This window comes from Phyllostomus discolor, chromosome 10 (genome assembly GCF_004126475.2).
Source record: "Phyllostomus discolor isolate MPI-MPIP mPhyDis1 chromosome 10, mPhyDis1.pri.v3, whole genome shotgun sequence".
Taxonomy (NCBI): Eukaryota; Metazoa; Chordata; class Mammalia; order Chiroptera; family Phyllostomidae; genus Phyllostomus; species Phyllostomus discolor.
This window is the reverse complement of record NC_040912.2, coordinates 89,967,101-89,984,243: the sequence shown is the minus strand read 5'-3', so window position 1 is coordinate 89,984,243 and position 17,143 is coordinate 89,967,101. Positions and strand designations below refer to the sequence as shown.

The following is a 17,143-nucleotide window of genomic DNA, read 5'->3' as shown; positions in this document are numbered from 1 at the left end:
AAAAAATCCTCCTATCCAATTTTTTTCCTGAACTAAGTAACCCTAATCCTACAACGCTACAGGATTTCAGAATATCAGCAGTCAGGGCGGCCCCAAAATGGAGTGTTCAGCTTAAAACTGCACACATCTGCGGAGTGTGAAGGTTATGTTTAGGTCCCAGAAGCTCGGGACTTAGAAGTCAGAGTGACTTTGACTCCCCTTCTGCCGCCCCGATAAATGCCTTTCAAAAACTGCGTAGCCACTCATCCCACTCCTAACTAGAGCTGTTTCACCACCACCACGGGAAGGGCTGGCACGCAGAACAAATAAACACCCGAGGAAGTTGATGCGATTCCGTAGTTGCACACTTATCAGTAACCTCCACTACGAACTAAAAGCGACAGCAGCCCTCCAATCGGAAGAGAGAATCCTATTTTTGGCAGAGGGCTCTCGCTACAGAGGGAAAACCCTGACTTGGGGATTCGTCTCAAGGCAGGCTCGCACAGCCTTCTCCCTCTCCAGACCTTGCCCGCGTCCGCGGCACACAGCGTCCCAGAGGGCCGAGAGGGGCCCCGGGGCCGCGCGCGGCTACCTGCGGGGTCAGCGCGCGCTCCCGCCGGGCCGGGGGCGCGCCGAAGCCGCGGCGCAGGCCCGGCCCGACTCGCCGGAGCCCGGGGCTCCGGCCGGTGCCGCCGCGCTCGCATCCCCGCAGCCTCCCCGGCCCGCTCCCCCGAGGGAACCCAGCCCAAGGGCGACTGTTACCCAGTAATACCGGCCTGCACCGTCTCCACAATGCCGGCCGGGAGCAGGGCGGCCGGCGGTTCCGCGGGCCCCGTGCTAACTGGAGAGCACGAGTAGGGAGGAGCGGCCCCGAGGGGCGGGGATGGCGGGGGAAGGGCACGAGGCCGGCGCCCCGCGGGGGTCGCCGCACGAGGGGCGAGAGGCGAGGCGCGCGCGGCCGAACTGCCTCAGCTCCGCGGCCCCGGCCGGGTCCCCCACAAGGCCGCCGCCTCGGGCGCGATGAATCGGGCTTTTTCCCGGTGCGTGGTCCAGGCCCCGCCGCCCCGAACCCGAGTCCGCGGCGACTTAGGGCCGGCCCCGCTCGCTCCGCGCCCGCCGCGGCGCCTTCCGCCCACGGGCCCCCGGCCCCGCCGCCATTCCGCCCGGCCGCGGCTCGGCGGCTCAGGCCTCGCCCGGCGCCTGCGCTCGGCCGCCGCGGGCCGCGTCACTGCGACACCGCGGCTCCGGGCCGGGCCTGCGCCGCCTCCCCTCGGCCCCGGCGCCGCCACACTCACCCGCATTTCCCTGCGGCCGGAACGGCTGCTGCGACGTCTCCGCCCGGTCGCTGGGCCCGGGCCCCGGTTAAATCCCCGTCCCGCCAAGGTCTAGCTGCGTCCCTCTGCCGCCGGGGCCGCCCCGCCTGGAGCTGCGTGCGACACGGCCCCCGCCTCCTCCTCCTCCCCCCTGCCCGCCCGCCCGCCGCCGCCGGCCGGCCCTCCTCCCGTCTTCCGCCGCCGCCGCCGCCGCCGCCTGCACCACGCAACCTCCGCCCTCTCGCCTTTGCTCCGCCGCTCCCCGCCCTCCCGGCCTCACCGGCTCCGGCTCCCGCGGGGGAGAGGCGCGTGGGGGAGGGTCGGAACGCCCCTCCGGCGGCGTCGGGGGCGGGGGAGCCGGGAAACCGCCGCGGCCATCGCCCCATCGGCCGGAGCGCTGGGGTGGGGGGCCCGGAAGCCTCCCGCCGCCGCCGCCGCCCTCGCCCTGGGGTCCCCCGCCGCTCGCCCGGCTGATTTCTACCTGAAGGCCGGGCCCTGAACCCCACGCCGTCCCGGGCCGGGCGCTCCGGATCTTCCTCCGGGTTTTACAGCCTCCCTCGCCTTCGGGCCGCCTCCAAAAACCCGGCTTCCCGCCACTTCGGACCCCACGAGGAGGGGGTCACCTTTTTAGGTGGGAGGCGCCAGCCTCTGGAGAAAGTGCCCCCAAACAGTTAAGGAGAGCGTCTTAACAGCTCCTACTGCCCCACTCCGGCGCGCACACCCCATATCCAGTCTGAACCCACAAGGAACACAAGTACACCCAATCACCATGCCTCCCAGACCGGGACGAGCCACCAAGCAGCGTCCCTGGCTGGCTGATAGGACAGTCAGAGGTGAGCAAGAACCCTGAAAGTCAGGCGCAGACCTCGGAGAAGCGGGCAGTCCACTCCCGAGGCCCCCTACGCCTGCAGGCCTTAGCAGTCAGCACTTGCAACCCTGAGCTTACCTGAACCTCTTGCTGTCTTCTGAAAATGGGCTGTAAAAACTATACTAGGCTTCCCGCTTCCAACTTTAATCAACTTCTAAAAAAAATTTTATTGTATTTTTCCCATTACCATTTATCCCCCTTATACCCTCCCCCACTTCCACCCCCCGTCGCTTATTTTTTTTTTTTTTGCAAATATTGACATCGAATCACTTTACCATTAATCTTTGTAAAGACGAATCAAGAACAGAATTTAAGGACTTACATAATTGGATGGTATGAGGTGTAACTAAAACAGTATTGTTTTCAGGTGAAAGCTGAAGCAGTTAATTGCATTCATTTGAAATTAACTGCCACATTGGGGTTCTGGAAATACTCTAACTACAAATTTTTGGCAGCACAAATAGCCCCCCTTGGCTTGCTATGGTGACAGAGTCTGGAGAAATCATGGATTAGAAGGGGCTCCTGCTTTAATACCACGGTTCATTCACAGCCTACCAGAGAGCCAGCTGATTTCATGAAAAAGCAAGAAAGGATTTCAAATGATCCTACGTGGGCAAACAACATGAAGAATGTCACTTCCTGTTTTGCTCCAAACTCAAAACAGCACAGAGGTTCTAGTACCACCTCTGGGGCAGCAGTCCTAGGTCCCAGGTCCTGAGCACAGGGCCACCCCCAGAGTCCACACTGTTTCCTGGGCCACATGGATTCCTCCTGGAGACTTATCCCACTGGTACATGTGGATCTTCATGCTAAAATGTGGTCTTTTGCCAACATCTGTTAAGTATCCTTAGAATTACTTGCATTTCTGTGTACTTGTCATCAAAGTATGTAATCTCAGTCTGTGCAAGGGTTTCAAGTTCTCGGTTCATGCCCTATCCATCTAAATAACCTAGCCAAAAGAAAATTTAGAAGCCTTTCACAATTGTTGGTGAGCACATGGTAAGATTAAAAATAAAAATGGGCCCTGGCTGGCGTAGCTCAGTGGATTGAGCACAGGCTGGGAACCAAAGTGTCCCAGGTTCGATTCCCAGCCAGGGTACATTCCTGGGTTGCAGGCCAGAACCCCCAGGAACCTGCACATTGATGTTTCTCTATCTCTCTCCCTCCCTTCCCTCTCTAAAAATAAATAAATAAATCTTTAAAAAAATAAATAAAATAAAAATAAAAATGGAAGGCCTGTCCCTGTGGAAGATGGCCTTTTTCTGTATCCTCGTTTCTTCCCTTTGTGGGGCCTGTGCTTTCTTCAGAGAGAACTTATCTCTGTCTTCTTTGCCTTCTCCAGTCTCATCGCTCAGTAAGGTCTCCTTGTCTGTGACGTCCCACAGTTATCACAGGGCGCCAGGGGGACCACTGTCCCTTTCCTGTCTGTTCCCTCCACGCTCTGTTTTTTGGCTTACTAGAAGTATTTAGGCCACCTAGGCCATGGTCTGCTCCTTCACTTCTGTCCTTCGCTCTCCACACATCTGCTCCTCTGCCATTCCCAGCAGCTTAGACGACTCCGTGGACTTTCACGGCCACTTCGCAACCAGGTTGCTTCTACAGCACTTCGACCCTGAGTGGACAACCTTGCCTCCTGCCCGACAGATCAAGGCCATTTACTCCAAAACAGTCTTCCTCCATCTCTCTCCCCAATCTCAGCAAAACTGATGTCCCCCTTCCAGCTGACCCGAAGTTCGGAGGGGTAATTAACTTGATAGGTGTCAGAATCGAAGTTCAAAATAGTCTCCAACAAGACTATCAGGCCCAAGCCAATGATATAGGATATAACTATACGCCCTGACCAGTGTTGCTTAGTTGTTTGGGTGCCACTCCCGAAAGCGAATGAAGGGTCGCTGGTTCAATTCCTGGTTGGGGTACAGGCCTGGGTTGCAGGCCAGGTCCCCGATTGAGGGTGTGTGAGAGGCAACCAATTGATGTTTCTCTTGTACACTGTTTCTCTCCCTCTCTTTCTCCCTCTCTTCCTCGCTCTCTAGAAATAAATAAATAAACATCTTTAAAATATATTACTTTGACCTGGCTGGCATAGCTCAGTGGATTGAGCGCAGGCTGCAAACCAAAGTGTCGCAGGTTCGATTCCCAGCCAGGGTACATGTCTGGGTCGCAGGCTATAACCCCCAGCAACTGCACATTGATGTTTCTCTCTCTCTCTGTCTATCTCCCTCCCTTCCCTCTCTAAAAATAAATAAAATCTTTAAATATATATATATATATATATATATATATATATATATATATATGACTTTGAACTTCACAAGTCCAAAGTAACATGGTGAAGTTCAAAGAGCCAAGCTTTAGATTTAGGCGGATGGTAGTTTATATTCTGACTCAAATTACTATCTTTTGCTCTAGTCCGCTGTTAAATCAGGGTAAGAAGACCTGCCTCACAAATGAAGGGTGGTTCCTTTATAATTCCAGCACAATTTCTGACACGCTCACTGTTAGTTCCATTTCTTTCCTGTCTTTATACAGTGGAGGCCCACGGCCTCCCCTACGGCAGGTGGTCACACTAACATTTTCTAAGGCACACAGACCTGAACACTCAACATCCTGATCCACCGACCTTGCACCCCCAAGCTAGCCCACGCCACCCTGCCCCAGGGAAACCTTCTGTTTGGTTTGGTCGGTCTATGCAGGCAGATAGTAACCCCTCACGTCCACTTGCCAATGAGAAACCCAAGACTCAGAGATGTTAGACGGTTTGCTCCAAATCACTCAGCTTGGTCAGCCATGTAACCTGGCTCCTGAATCGGCATACACCCACCACTTGACTATGATGCCTTCCCACACCTATGTTGTTTCTTTTTTAAACCTTCTCATTGGTTTTCCTGGTTCTGCTCTCTGTCCTTCCAGCCTGTGCAGTGACTGACTACAGATGGTACTTTCCAAACTGAGACCTTTAACATGCTATCTTTGGTCTTTCAGACTCTTCGGTGGCTCCCCATTATTGACCAGTTCAGTCCAAACTCTGACCTGGCACTTAAGGTTTACCATCATCTCGCCCCAACTCCCTTGTCCAGATTTAGTTCCAGGCACTTCCCCAAACCAACTCTCAGCTTCATCCAGTCTTGATGGGCCCGTGCTTGGCCCACAGATACCGGCCTGGGATCACCATTTACAAATGCTTGTTGCCATTGGTTCCCTTAACAGAGAGAGCTCCCTCCACCTTTCCTGCTTTTGCAAATCCAACTCCTTTCTCTGAGATCCGCTCACAACTCCCCTCCCCCAAGCCTCCTTTGTACCTTCCCCCAGGCTTTTGTGATCTCTCCCTGCTGGTCTCCTGTGCCTTTAAACCCGGTGATCTGGGTGGCAGGTTAGACACTATTTCCTCAACTTCGCCAGGCGCCTCAGCATGGTGACTGAAGAGCAAGCACTGGAGAGTGTTCACACATGTGTGTTCACGAATCAGATGAAAGGGTACTATGTCACTGGACTAGCCGGATGAGCTGTTATTTCTGAGACATACACGTAAGGAACTAGCCATCCAGTGCAAAGTAAATTCACTTAATTAATGTGGTAGTTCCCAAGCTTGCCTTTGCTTCAGCATCATCTGGGGACTTGAATACTGATTCCAGGGCCCATTTCAGTTCAACTGAGTCAAAATTGGGAGGGAAGGGGCAGGGAGGACATTGGAGCCTGCCAGAGTTTATATCCTGGCTTGATTACTTATTATCTGGGTAACTCAGGACAAAGTACTTAACTTCTCTGTGTCTCAATTTCATCTACAAAATGGGGGTGATGATAGTATCTCATATAATGTTGTAAATTCAGTACTCCATAAACATTACCTATGAAGAGGAGGGTGATGATGATGATGATGATGATGATTTAATTACCCAGGGCCAGTCTGGTGACCTGAGTTTGGGAACCACCGAGTTAATGAACTACTTCCTCCATTCAAGTTTCAAATGTCATGACCTTAAAACTTCTGGCGTTGACATTATAACGTAGTACAATAAGTCTCGTTTGTTGGGAAATAGCGTATGTTAAGGAAGAGGGTTTCAGTAAAAAGATTACGTGTGTTTATCGACTCCAAATCATGAAATACACATTACATGTGATTTTTTTGAACAACCAGTTCCCCTTAGAAAAGTAACTACACATGCGCGCTAACTCTGAAGAGTAATTCAGTCCGCTTAGTATTCAAAGGAGGCAGGGAAGAGATAAAATAATATCATGATTTCTTCCACTTAGGACAATGAGTCATCAATCTCTTTGAAGAAGTAGGTTTTTAAATCCTCTATTTTAGTTCATGAGAAAAAAAATATCTTCATAGTTCATTTTGGTCCCTGAAATTTAAAACCACATTTTCATGATGCTAAATGTAATTCGATAGAGAAATAGGAAGCAGAAATTTACTTCCCAAAGTCACAAGCTAAATATATCTGAGTGGGGAAGAGAGACGGGATATCCCCACCTTCTGAACTCTTGACTCATAAATGGCCTATACAAACCGATACACAAAGGTCTTGGTTTCATTGGCTGAATTCCACTAAAGAATCCTAGTATTTTCTCTTGAAAAACCCAAATGGCTCTGGGAGGATAACAGAGCCTAAGAGTCATTCACACACCAGTTTGAGTTCAACCAGGTTGCCTGCTTTCTGGACACAAATCAGCAGCACCGGAAGAATGGCAAGTTTGGGAGAAACGCTGAGTGCCCCGGGCAGGCTGAAGGCCTCGGGTCAGCGGTCCTTAGGAGTAGGCAGGGCAGCAAAAGAAGGGAATGGGGAAAGGAGATAAAGTATTTAAAAACCTAATCTGGCCCTGGCTGGCGTAGCTCAGTGGATTGAGCGTGGGCTTCGAACCAAAGTATCGCAGGTTCAATTCCCAGTCAGGGCACATGCCTGGGTTGCAGGCCACGGCCCCCAGCAAATGCACACTGATGTTTCTCTCTAACTCCCTCCCTTCCCTCTCTAAAAATAAATGAATAAAATCTAAAAAAACAACACAACCCTAATCTTGTCAGCTTTAGATTTTGTGTATTGAGAAGTCGTAGGCATCTTGTTTTGGGAACCTATAGGACAGAAAAGACTGTTGTAAGATAGTCCCGAATTAATATTTATTTATTATTTTGTATTATTCTCACCCACGGACATTTTTTTTTTCATTGCTGTTTTAGACAGAGAGAAAAAACATCCATGGGAGAGAGAAGCAATGATTGGTTGCCTCCCATAAGTGCCCAGACCAGGAATCAAACCTGCAACCTTTTGGTTACAGTACATATTCCAACCAACTGAGCCACAGCAGACAAGGCCTGAATTAAGCTTTTGAGGCCTGGCCTGGGGGACCCGAACACCACTGTAACATTCTATTAGCCTGGACCACGTGAACTTGCAACTCGTTTTCAAATGACTCAACCTGGTCTGTGTGAGAAAATTACTCAGAGTTCCAGAAAACTGTCCTAAAATCCCCTTTCCCAAGAAGCTGCTCTGACCTTCCCGGCCTTGCCCGGCCCACACCAGGAGGTGGATTAGGTGCCCCTCTTTTATACCATGTACTGACTCTTTTTTTTTTCCTTTTTAAAAAAAGATTTTATTTATTGATTTTGGAGAAAAGAAAGGGAGGGAGAAAAAGAGAACATCGACCTGTGAGAGAAACATTCATCAGCTGGCTCTCCTTTGCATCTTGACCAGGGACCAAACCTGCAACCCAAGCATGTGCCCCGACTGGGAATCCTCCGCTTTGCCGGAGGACCCCCAACCAACTGAACCACGCCAGTCAGGTGCTGTGTATTTACTCTCCAGTAAGTTTAAATCCTTGAAGGGCACAGCACTGCGCGCATTTTGTGTTTAAGGGCCTCAGCAGAAATGTCGCTTCAGAATTCAGCCCCAGCCCCGCCACGGTTGCCAGGGGCACGAGCTACCTTTCCCCGGGTCGCTGTGGTTTGGTTCAGTTTCCCACCAGCAGTCACTGTGTCGCTCTCCGCTTTGTGCACAGAAGCACATCTCTTGCCTAGACGGGATTCAGTTTCATCTTGAGCATCAACACCTTCCATTTTAAGAAGAGCCGTGTGCTCCCTCTGGTTGCAGAGACCCCGTTTGCAGCCCAGACACTGACGTTTGTCCCATTTGGGACAGGGAGGAAGTCCTGCTCCCCGCGACCTCCCCAGGTGCCCAGATGGCTGGAGAAGCAAAGCCACCCTGTACTTAACTCTCGTTAGAGAGCTTGTCAAGACTGCGCTCTGAGTGTCCCTTCCATCTCCCACTCCCTCACGGACTGCATGCTCCTTTCATCACGGTTTCCGAGGTATTTATATCCCAGTGCCTGGCGCACTGCACGCTGAAGGAACGGTAGGCACCCAGCTCACACACTAGTTGGGATCGTTTGTCCCGTGGAGCCCCGTCGCGCTACTTCCCTGTGCGCATACCTTTACCAATTCCCCGTCTCCCACCGGGAGAATGACGAACACCTCCTTCCTAATGCTGAGATACCCTCTATGCTTTGGCTTCCACAGGTCCGTCCATATTTGTCTCCCTCTGGTTCCTTCTACAGTAAGTTCTCGCTCACCATTGTCCATAGGTTGTCGGGAGCTGCAATTTTACCGTAGGGTAATGAGCAAGCATTAAGTTCCTGTGGCTTATTTCTGGTCACAAAAACATCATCAGCTTCTACATAAAGACTCCGGACATTTCTAATATTAAATGCTGAAATAAATGGGAATTAGACACATATTTAAGAATGATGAATAAAACCATGATCGTTATTTTCCACCCCACTTATTCCTGTTCAGTGTCAGGTGTGGCTGGAGCCCATCCTGCAAGCTCAGGGCACAGGCAGGACTCAACCCTGGACAGGGTGCCCTTGCATCATGGGGTCATTCACACACCCACGCTCCCCCAAATGGGGACAATGCAGACATGCCAGGCACCTAGGCAGAAAATCTCTGGAATGTGGGAGGAACCCAGAGAAAACCCTCGCAGACAGGGGGAGATGGGCAAACCGCACACACAGTGGTCCCAACTGGGAATTCATGTTTTTCCTCATCGACGTTACAATCAAATCACCTTGCATGAAGTGATGTGATGCAAGGACCTGCTTTATACACCCGGCTAAATCCCAGCCGGACTCCTGCAAATGCCTTACAGGGCTCCATGGGTTTCTTTATCCGGCCGCACCTTCCCTATCCATTGCTCTCCCCCAACCACTGCTTACCCGATAGGATCCATCCCTCGTGGCCCACTCCGAACTCAGTCTCTCTAGTGAAACCTTTCCCGCTGCTCTGATGGGAGTTCCGCCCCACCCCTCACGCCACGTGAGCCTCGCGAGGACATGCTTAAACAGTGTGTATCCCTGCAGGACCGCGTTAGTCAAAGTTCTCCAGAGAAAAAAGAACCAGAAATCTAGCTCTAGAGCTCAGTCTAGACCTAGATAGAAATACCTGTTTGAACAGACAGAGATTTTGTAGCATTGGCTCATGTGATTTTGGAGGCTGGCAAGTTCAAAGTCTGCAGAGTGGGCCCGCAGGCGGGAGTGCTGAGGAAGCGCGGACGCTGCAGATCAAGCCTGAAGGCCATGTGTTGGCTGAAGTGCCCTTGCTCGGGGAAGGTCAGTCATAAGTCTAGTCGGGTCTTCAACTGATTGGACGAGGCCCACCCACATTACGGAGGGCAATCTGATTTAAGTGTTAGTGGCATTCAGAAAACACTCTTACAGAAACATCCAGACTAAAGGCTGACCAAATACCAGGGCCTGGTGGCTCAACCAAGTTGACACATAAAATTAACCTTTGCCAGCACTGCGCAGGATACCCTGGTCATAGCAAATGGTACTTTACTTCTCTTATTTGTTTTTTAACTGTATTTTTATCATGGTACTTTACTTCTTTTAAAAGTAGCTTACACTCATTGCCTCAAGTTTGTTACCACCTACGGACTCCTCAGCCCATTTCTACCGACCTCTTAAGTTCTACAATTGCTCTTCTGCACCTGGTGCTCCGCCCGCCTCTCCTGCCACTCCGAAACTAGTCACCCTCTGACTGCACACTCGCACGTTCTCGCAGCTCTTCTGGCCTATCTGATCACTTCGTCTTCATCTCACTCTCTTCCACCCACCAATTACGTGTGGATTCCCGAAGGTTGTATTCTCGGCAATCTTTTCTTGCCACATTCTCTTTTTGTGCAATCTTGTCATTTCTATGGCTTCACTAGTCAATTATAACAAATTACGTCCTCTAACTCAACCCAGGGAGTCAGGTAAGTTTCGTGGTACCTGATATTTATACAACCTGGGGTGAGGGTGTTCTTTAAGGAAATTTCTGGACTAGGATGGCTACCAAGAACTTAACAATGCAGGGAAACCACAGATGTCTCCTATGAATCCCACACTATATGGTAGTCCTAACTCAGCTCCCCCCTGAACAGGTTCCTCCAAACGCCTGGAGCACTCTAGTGCCACTGGATCTCAGGGGAAGGTGAGCGAGAGGAAGCCAGGTGGAGAGAGGTAACCGTTATTGTCTTTAATAATCGCAGCTGCAGCAATCTACTTTTGAAGTTTTTACAAATATTTATGACGACGTGACTATATAGACAGACCCACTCCCCCCTACCCAACCCCCTGCCAGGAGCTTGGAGGGCTCCTGAATGAGAGGAGCTCTGAGGCTAAAGCTTCATGACCCTCAAGAGTATCCACCTCCAACCTGGCTGGGTGGCTCAGTTGGTTGGTGGGTTGTCCCATACACCAAAAGTTTGCAGGTTCAATTCCTGGTCAGGGCACTTACCTGGGTTGTGGGTTTGACCCCTGGTTGGGGAGTACAGGAGGCAACTGATCGATGTTTCTCTCTCACATTGATGTTTCTCTCCCCTGCCCCTGACTTCCACTCTCTCTAAAATCAATTAACGTATCCTTGTGTGAGGACTGAAAAAAAAAAGTATCCACCTCCATCTCTGTCTTCAGTCTCGACCTCTCCCACACTCCAGATCTGATTTTTCACCAGCTTGCAGATCCCTCTACTCGAACGTCCTTCGTATTTCAAACCATTTGGCCTCAAACAAGGCCCATTGTTCTTTCTCCTCCAACTGACCCATCCTGTATCTTGTCCTTTGTTTTCCGTCTCTGATGTCTACAGCACCGTCCACCCTGTCGTTCCAGGTGGACACCTGAGCTAGTTTTTATTCTCTCCTCCGCATCCATCTGTTCAGAGAGTCCTGTCAAATGCAGGCCCGGGTTAGCTTTCTCTTGGGCTGCTGCCTGTCCCTGCCGCCAGTCTCTCCTCCAGCTCACCCTCACACAGGCACAGAAGTCCCCTTCTAAAACACAATAATCAGCCCTGGCTGGTGTGGCTCAGTGGATTGAGCGCTGGCCTGTGAACCAAAGGGTTGCCGGTTTGATTCCCCATCAGGGCACATGCCTGGGTTGCGGGCCGGGTCCCTGGTTGAGAGACAACCACACATTGATGTTTCTCTCCCTCTCTTTCTCCCTCCCTTCCCTTCTCTCTACAAATAAAATAAAGTCTTAAAAATAAACAAAACACAATAACCACTTCCTCAATAAGCAAGGTAGCATGGGCTCCGGAGCAAGAGGACCTGGGGTTACATGTTGGCTCCACCAAACTAGACCTTGTTATTTCATTGGCCTCGGTCTCTTCATCTGTGAAATGGGAACAGCACACACTTTACAGGGCGGCTTTAAGAAGGAAGTTAGAAAGAAGTGCACGGTGCTGGGCATCTGACACACAGTGAGCATCTGGTGTGTGTCTGTCATCACTGCACGAGCTCTCCGAGGAAACCCTCAGTGGACTCGCATTCCGTGAGCAGGCACTTGACGACAATCTTCACCACATGACCTCCGTCTCCCTTCCCAGACCTTACGCTGCAGCCACATTGGACAGCCAGGCGGATCTCCCTGGAAGTTCGGGGACTCCCGGTCATGACCTTTGCTGGGAATGCCCTCTTCCCTTTTTCTTTCCCTGGAGAAATCTGAATCATTCACCGGGTCCCGGGCCCCATTCATCTTCTCTGGGCAGTCTCTTCAGTGCTTCTCCCTCCTCTCTCTGCCCTGATGTGTTTGCCTCCGCTTAGCCGAAGCCCTCGGAGAAATCCCCTCTCACCTGGGACCTTCTCTCCCGATCGCCAAAAATGGGGCTTAAGGTCCCGAGCCACTCTTCCTGTGTGTAAAGTAACATGTGTGAAGTATATCTTGGATCAGTCCAAGTTTTTATTGGCATGCGCTGGAGCGAACACTCCAGTCATGACCGATGGAGTGTGTTTTCCAGGTCCTGCTGCGCGTGTGCCAGGAAAAACTTTATAGCCCCTCAGCACCGTGTGTTTACATGATATACTGGAAAGAATGGCGACAGTATTTAGACAATGTGGACAGAGAATCTGAGGCATTCCAGTGACCTTGGAGCTTGGTGTTTTGGTCCATAAGGTCAGTTGCTTTTTGACTCAATATTCACTTTGGGGATTTAAAAAAAAGAAAAAGGAAAAGGAAAACGCACTAAAGTGGCCTACAGCCTGGAGTCCTCAATGAGTAGATAACAACCAAAAAAGGCAGTATACTGCCATTGTATGGGGAGAATTCCATTACGCTCCTCCCATTAGTTTTTTTTTTTTTCCCCCTGGGGAACGGCAAGTGAGCGGACCTCTTTTGAATTTGCATAATTTTCCTGGTCGGTTTGGAGGGCATGGGTTTAACTCGGACTTGGAACCTGGGCGGGCAGCTCCTGGCTGCCTCTGCGGGCGGAGAACATCCAGAAACTGAACTCTCATTGGGCACGGAGGACCACATTTCATTCCGGCTGATAGCGTCCCAGAGACATAGGCCATTGTCCATAGCCACTACTTCATCTCAGTAGCCGCGACAAGGTCACGGGCAGGTTCCTGGCTTCCCTAGGGACGCCGTCAGCGTTCAAGTGCACTTCTGACGGCTTCAGCGGTTAATCGAGGGGGAGATACCAGGATGGGAGCAGGGATGACTAACACCCCCTGAATAACCTGGAGGGGAGCAAGACTCACAAGGCAGGCAGGGAATCAGCAACCAACTGTCCAAAACAAACACTCAGTCTTCCCTCTCACTGGGAAGCCAGACCCTGTTCCCCATATATCTGCCCACGATGCTTTACTTCTATTTCCCCCCACCTCCTTCCTTCCAAAAACTCTCTCCACTATAGTATTAGAGCTAGGTAGCTATCCAGCAACCCAGTTCCCTAGGTGCTGGAAGATGTCACTGACCTAACTGCCTTCAAGTTAGGAAACGCCACGTGAATAGGGCAAAAGGACTTCAATTCTGAACGTGCCAGCAAGGCCACCTGGGAGAAAGGGGCAATGGAATAAAATGTACTCTGCACCCCAGACGCTTACATTTTCCTGACAGAATTAGGTGAGTAGAAGTCAAGAGTGGATGTGAAACTCTGATGGTCAAAATAAAGTGACTTTTTTTTTTAAAATCCTAGGGTATCCACAGTTTGGAGACATCAAGGAAAGAATTTACCACTTGCTAACTGACCTACTCTCCTCCAGCTCCTGCAACGCTACACTGTCGTTCAGACACGGGGGAAGTGGGTATGGCTCTTACCTCGCACAGAGCAGGGCCAGTCCCATCGAAAGTGCTCCAGGTGAGCCTTTTTCCAGAGCCACCCCCTGTCTGAGAAAGACTGCGGGAAGAAGCCAGGAAGACACTCCCACGGGAAAAAAGCAGACAGGCCCCTCACCCATCCCGTGCCTAAGACAGAGGGCGGAAGAGGGAAAGCCGAGGAGAGAAAGCATAGCCATCCCTCCTGCCCCCCTTCCCCAGGCAGGGCCACCTGGAGCAGGTAGGCACCTGGGTGATGGATGGCCCCTGGCCAAATAATCCCATTCTTCTGGGTGCCTGGACACCACACCTGCCAGGGTTCTCTGTACCTCTTACTGCACTTAACGTTTTCTGGCCGTAAGCTATTTGGGAGCAGGGCTGTGTCCCCACTGCACTCAGTTGCACAATCTGCCCCCACACCACCTTCCTAGGGTCACTTCCTCTCCTCTCCACCCACCCACGGGAATCTGCACTGGGCTCCTCGCTCACTGAATAAACATTCTCGCACTTTCCTACGCTGGAACGTCTGCTCACGCTGCCCTGGATGCTCTTCCTCCTCCTGGGACCAAGTGTTGCAATCCTGCTTATCTTTCAATCCCGGCTCAGTCATCACCTCTCCGGCTTCCCGGATTCCCTTGGCTTGCCTCGCTCTTCCTTGTGTTCTCAAGAGTCTTCTGCTTGGGCCTTGACCATGGACTTGATTCTTGTTTGCTTGTATTTCTGCTGCCCTAGACTCTAGGCTGCTTGCCTTTTTATCCTCTTAATCCGGTCCTTGGCAGAGCAAAGGCTTTTGTTTTTACTTTTAGGAAAAATATATTTATTAATTTTTTTAGAGAGAGGGGAAGGGAGGGAGGGAGAGAGGGAGGGGAACATCTGTGTGGGAGAGAAACGTCCACCATTGCCTCTCACACACGTGCCTTGACCAGGAACCAAACCAGTGACCGTTCCCTTTGCGGGACGGCGTCCGACCGACTCAGCCACACCGGTCAGGGTGTTTCAAAGGCTGGCATTTTCAATGATGTTCAATGTATCGTTTTTTCCCTCTTATGCATTATGGCTTTGGTGTCAAGTCTAAGAACCCTAATCTAGCTTTAGGTCCTAAAGATTTTCTATGTTTTTTCCTAAACATTTTATAGAGTTATGTTTTACATTTAACTCTGGGATCCACTCTGAGTTCATTCTTGTATGCAGCATGAGGTTCAGACCGAGGTTCTTCTTTTTTTTTTTGCCTGAGTATATCCTAGCTGCTTCAGCACCGTGGGTTGAAAAAGCGATCCTCCTTCCATTGAGTTGTTTTGTAACTTCGTCAAACATTAGTAGAGCTGCCCTGGCTGGTGTAGCTCAGTGGATTGAGCTCGGGCTGCGAACCAAAGCATCGCAGGTTCAATTCCCAGTCAGGGCACATGCCTGAGTTGGGGCCATGGCCCCCAGAAATTGCACATTGATGTCTCTCTCTCTCTCTTAACAAAAAAAAATTAGTGGAGCTGTTTGTGTGCTCACATTTCTGGGCTCTCTGTTCTGTTCCTTTGACCTGTGTGTGCAGATGCAAGGCACCCCAAGGGCCGGATACATACCTTCGGTCTACTGCCTCGCAAGTCATAACATCTCACTCAGCCCCTGGCACGTAATAGTCAATAAGTTTTTGTTGAAAGAAAAAGAGTCAATAAGAAGTGCTTTATGCATGTGAGTTTAATCATCACTGAAGTAATTCTTAAAATTGGAGACTCAGACTTCTGTGCCCCTGTCGTCTCAGCCTGGCCACAGCCTGTCCACACTGCCCACCGCCCCCCGGCACAGTAACCCAAGCCCCTGCTCACTCTGAAGGGCTCCTGCCTGCGTGCCCACTCCTGCCCCGCCTCGTGCCGCCTGCACACACCTGGAAAGAACACACTCAGCGGCAGTTCTTTCCACTAGCCTTCCAACCCCTGGCGCACACACACAGCTTGTACCCCAAGGCCTCCTGCCCCTCCTTGTTGGCTCCTGAACTCTCACTCCATGCCCACGCCCCAGCTGCCAGTCACTTGTGCCCCACTCCCCCACCAGTGCTGGCCCAGCAACTCTAGACGGGCACCGGCCTGGCCAAACCACTGAACCTGTTTGCTCTCCCAGGGGCTAAGCGGCCGCACCTTCTCCAGTGAGATCTGAGCCCCTCCCAAGGGTGTCCTCTCATGGGTGCTCTCCCTCACCCACCCTGAGTTTCCTTGTAGTGTAACCTCCCTTTTGTCATCTTTTTAAAAAAGATTTTATTTATTTATTTATTTATTTATAGAGGGAAGCGAGGGAGGGAGAAAGAGAGACATCAATGTGTGGTTGCTGGGGGCTGTGGCCTGCAACCCAGGCATGTACCCTGACTGGGAATCGAACCTGTGATACTTTGGTTCACAGCCCGCGCTCAATCCACTGAGCTACGCCAGCCAGGCCTTTTGTCATCTTTGATAGCTGTTTGTATTCAGCTCCCCCACGCAACTTACAGTGTGGCTTCCTGCCTCCTGAGTAGACAGACCCAGACTGGCCATGCTTGCTCAGCTCCCAGCCTCATCTCTCAGGGTCCCTGTGACAGGCAGTCTCCCCCGACAGCCACGCAACAACAAGAGCTGTGGTTCACCTGCTGGCGAGAGCTGAGTCGGCCTGTGACAGCGGGAAGATCCAGGACTTTGGAATGAAAAGCCCAGGGTTTAAGTCTGGCTGCTACTACCTACGGACTGAGTGATGTTCAACGTGACATGGGCCCTCTCGCCTTGTCACTGTGTCACTCTCTTTGCTGTGCCTTGAAAGGAGAATGATGGCAATGACTGACATGTCACAACTCTGATGTGCTGATCAAATGGGATAGGGCATGTGCCATGTTTGGGGCATGATGTTCTGGATTACTAGTCATCGTTTTCATGTTCCCTGAAGACAGACTGTGGAATGAAAGCCCGTGACCTCTGCTGAGTACATTTCAAACACAGGTGAGGTCGCCGTTTTTACCGGAGCTCCACCACCGAGGCACAGCCTGCGCCCGACACGCCCTACCAGGTGCGTTCCCAGTAACAGGTAAACTAATGCTTCTCAACCTTATTTTAAAGGCGAGGAGAAGAAAGTTAAATAAAATGGAAATATCATATAAGGGAAACCGCTGTGTTCAATTATGTGATTAGGATTTCTTGCCATTTAGAAAGATGAAACACCGTATTTTGCCATGTATAATGTGCACCCACGTTTTTAGCCCAAACTTTCAGAAAAATAATATTTCATTTTGATTTTTGAATTTAATTAATTAACTAATCAATTAATTAATTATATTTAGAAACAAAGCTGGTTATCATATTCCAGGGTATTATTTTGCATATAGATATCATTATGGCCTTTCTAGAGTTATACTTTTTTTTTAGAGTTATACTTCTAATGTATAAGCATAAATAAAAGAATTATGGGG

At 50.8% G+C, this 17,143-nt stretch overlaps 1 protein-coding gene across 2 annotated transcripts in view; it reads right to left on the bottom strand.

Moving 5' to 3' along the window:
- CUL1 (cullin 1) overlaps positions 1 to 1,886 on the bottom strand; it is a 77,418-nt gene extending 75,532 nt beyond the window's left edge. The window contains exon 1 of one of the 2 annotated variants that reach the window (XM_036011005.1): positions 1,774 to 1,886. The gene's annotated coding sequence lies outside the window, so the exon portion shown is untranslated. Of the gene's footprint in view, positions 1 to 1,274; positions 1,436 to 1,773 lie in introns of those variants that run through there. The other variant, XM_028526028.2, reaches the window with a different exon arrangement.
- Between the last annotated feature and the right edge of the window lie 15,257 nt (positions 1,887 to 17,143).